The sequence below is a fragment of the Salvia hispanica genome, chromosome 6 (assembly GCF_029641045.1).
Source record: "Salvia hispanica isolate PSC_SH4W2 chromosome 6, Shi_PSC_v1, whole genome shotgun sequence".
NCBI classification, from domain to species: domain Eukaryota; kingdom Viridiplantae; phylum Streptophyta; class Magnoliopsida; order Lamiales; family Lamiaceae; genus Salvia; species Salvia hispanica.
The window spans coordinates 28,460,101-28,464,168 of NC_142697.1; the positions used below are offsets into that span (position 1 = coordinate 28,460,101).

General features: G+C 36.2%; 1 non-coding gene across 1 annotated transcript; it reads right to left on the bottom strand.

Moving 5' to 3' along the window:
* Positions 1–774: 774 nt before the first annotated feature.
* LOC125208707 (small nucleolar RNA snoR135) lies at positions 775–927 on the bottom strand. The gene has a single exon (XR_007174189.1). It is a non-coding gene; the product is annotated as a small nucleolar RNA snoR135 (small nucleolar RNA).
* Positions 928–4,068: the final 3,141 nt, after the last annotated feature.

A 4,068-nucleotide genomic window follows, 5' to 3' on the forward strand; every position in this document is an offset into this window, starting at 1 on the left:
TAATTTTCGTACTACTAATGTTTGTGTATTTAAGCAAATACTTGTATATTTAAGTAAAAAATATTTTCTTACTAAATATTGTATAATAAATTCAAATCAAACTCGAAATCATATTATCATTCGATATAAAATTTCTATATCACTTCTTTCTTATTGCTACATATAATATAATAAATAATAAAACTAATTTTTAATTAAATCTACTTAAATTTAAAATTTTAAAAATATTATGTACCTGAACAATTTATGTACATTTATCTTTTTTATTTTGGCAAAGTCCCATATTCTCTAAAATAGGAGAATTTGTGATGAATCTATTTTCCCATATATCCAAAAATTATAAAGAGAGACAACATAATCCATTGAAAGATTCTTGATAAGATAATCCATATATGGGTCAAAATTGTTTCTCCATTTCTACACGAGTCATCAAATGTAAGGGGCCACATATTTCAATGAAAAACACTTACCATTAATAATGACCTAACTTTTGAAATTATTTTAACATTCATTTCAATAACCATTGTAGACTACCAAATGAAAAATAGGTCCTCTACATTTATGGAGTATATAGTAAATAAATTTTCTAAAACTGAACCGTAAATAAAACGTTAGGTCAATTAGTTAATGAGTAATAAAAGATGGTACAAAACGATTTTATTTCAATCAATTTTTTCTATTTTATCAAAAAGTTTCTTTTACTAACACAGCAAAATTGTAGATCGACTAATCAATCGAAAAAATTTGGGAAAAGAGGAGAAATTGGAAAATGTGAGATGTAGGGAAGATGATTGTTGACGAATCAATTGGTGATTGAGAGACAACTGCCCATCTTTCCCCTGTGATTTCAATTTTGCAGAGAACACTTTCGATCAGAGTGCATTTGAATCAGATTCGCACAGCGTCGATACACACTATCTCTGCTTTGGATTCCAAATCGCAGTTTTCATTCATCAAAATCAAAAATGGAGAAAAGCAATTAATTGAAAAGCATGAAATTGGGGGAAATTGGGGGAAATGAAGCTGAGATCTATTGAGTGAAGAACTGAACAAAGGAGGGTGAGATACGGGCTTTTAAAGTGTAGAAGACGGCCCATTGGATTAGAAAATTAGGGTTTTGTGAGTTTGTTGTGTGGTTGAATTACCTAAAAACACCCTAACGCCTTTGTTAATTACATTTTTTTTCTTTTAAATTGTAAAATCAAATTCTAGTGCGTCTTATATTTTTCAAAAAATGGATTATAAATTATACTATACTTTTAATCTTGCAATTATCTCATTCGTTGCCTTTTTGATGATATGCACGGTAACGTAGCAATTAATTAAACATATTAAAATGTTATGGTTATGTGAAAATATTTATTCCATTCCTTAAGATACATGATTATATATGATAAGTGGCTTGTTTAAAATTGGTTCTCGGATCATTACATATTGTTTATTAGTAGAAAGGAAACGTTGCAAAATTCGTAATTTATAATTCAGTTTTAAAAACATGTGGGACGAATTATAATTTGATCATCTTTAACTGTACTCTATTAGGCAATTAGTCCTTAACAAAGACTTTTGTGTTGGAAAGTAATTAAATTTATATTGAGTAGTTATGTTAATTGAAATAATGTTCCAATCTCACCAACAAATTATAGACAAAAACAAGCATATGTTAAGCAAACAATGGAAATGATGCATCATGAATTGAAGTGTTGCAAAGCATCATAAATCACAAGAAATCAATACAAAACAAAACTATAATCCTCAATTAAGAAATATCGATCTTCATAGATATTCTCGTATAATGAATTGGCTACATCCCTTGATCGAGGAGGTAGTCACCCATCTTCTCCACAACGAGATTGCATTGCCCTGGTGTCATCAGCGTTCCTCCTACATCCCTAATATTAAAGCTTGTCCCGTTTTCTTTATAGTTATGACCCAAACCCTGCACTTCAGAAGCATAATCATTTACTAAGTGAACGTCGAACAAAAAGAGTGTTTTCAATACAAGTTTAAGAGAAGACTGTAAAAACCAAATAAACCTTTCTATAAATTTATTTTTTCTCGCAAACTTTATTTGAAAAGAAATGAAAATACGCAACTCAGAAAATGTAAAAATGAAGTACTAATTCTTGAGCTATTTAACTACTCACCAAATTCATGAAGTGCAAATGTAAATATTTATACTATGCCACGACTCTACATATTATTTCTGTCAATTAACATTTCGGAAAATTATAATCTTATAGTAGGATAAAAGTAAATGTAAAATTAGTAGTAGTACAGTAGTATTTTACATCCAATAGCCCATGGATAATATCGATCATGGGCTTTTCTTGGATGATATCTAAATGAAATGTGGGCCGTTTAAATAACTAATCGTGCTATCTTTTCACATCCAAATAATAAAGTTGATAATATTCATACTATACTATGCCAACTTACACGATCGAGTTGTCATCGAGTTAAGTTGTTATTAGGTCGATCTAATAACATTATTAAAACTGATTCCTTAAAAATTACTACTAATTATTTTATACTAGTAAATCAGGGCCGTGATCCCTAACTCTAAGAACTACCCTTTAGATGATAACTATGAACCAATATTTAGATTATTAAGTTATTAACTGAATGGTGGATTAATTGCTCCGGATATCAGAGTTTAATAGAACGCATATCGAAGGTAAATTAAAGTGAATAGAACGCATATCGAAGGTAAATTAAAGTGACAAAAATATAGGTGGTATTTAGTTAAAGGTAAATAGGTAATAAACTATCTCTTCTAAAACTCTCTTAATTTTAAATTGTTTTGGCCATAAAATAATTGTATATTATAGTATAATTTTATGACAAATCTAACGACATCCTAACGGCATATGTCAAGTCGAGATAAATCAGTGGCGGATCTAGGGGAGGGCAGGAGGGGGCGGTCGCCCCCTCTGTGCGACTATTTTTCCATTATCGGGACGTAAAATTACCATGTCCGCCCCTTCCGTTTGCCTCCGGCGTCGCCCCGAACAACGAAAAAATAGCCATGTTCATACTAAATCAAGCTTATACTATATATTTCGCCCCTCCGTTTCCGGATCATGGATCCGCCACTGATAAATAAATTTGATAATATTTCAATCAATATTCCTATAATTTTAAAAATAAAATAAATATAAGCATATTATCATATTGTATCACTATAATATCACATACAATTTCTAAATTGATTATTTAGAGCATCTCCAATGGTCGGCTAGCGACCGGCTAGCCTATTCTTCGCGTTGGCCGATCGGCTAGCCGAACCATTGGAGGCGGCGAGCGGTATACTGGCGAGCCGATCGGCATGGGCTGGCCGATGGGTGGGCGCTGGCCGATGCGCTAGCCGATCGGCTAGCCACCATTGTGGCGGACCGATCGGCCAGCGATCGGCCAACGCCTATTTTTTTTTTATTTTTTAAAAACCTATATAAACGCGATTTTCGTTTCATTTTCATTTGCACCACTTGTTTTAACGAGTTTTCTCTCTCTCTAGCTTTCTGTACAAGAGCATCATCGAGTGATGGATCACAACAACGAGTCCAGTCCAGCGACGAGTGGATCTCAGACTCCCACGGTACCTGTGGGATCTGGATGGGGGCAGATGGGCCCGGGGTTTAACATCCCTTGGAATCAGATGATGGGGATGATGGCCGGTGCGCCGGGGGGGGCGCAGGGGGGTATGCCGGGGGGTATGCCGTGGGGGATGCCGGGCGGCGGGCAGGGGAGCGGCGGGCAGTCAGCGCCCGGGTGGGGGGTATGCCCCAGATGCAGCAGCAGATGATGGGGATGATGTGGCAGGGGGGGATGCAGCACGGTATGCATCCCGGGATGCAGGGGGGGTGCAGGGGTCACCGGGAGGGGACATGGTATATCGGCCCTCGCTTGTTTTTTTGACGGCTTCGTCTCACACGTCGACCCCAGTGGAGACGCAGTTCACTGGCGATGACCTTCTGTCATTGCATGATATGGGGATCGATCTCGGGGAAGATGATACTCCCGTTCCAGCGAGGCGGGCCGCGCCGAAGAAGAAGACGAGGGGGAAGG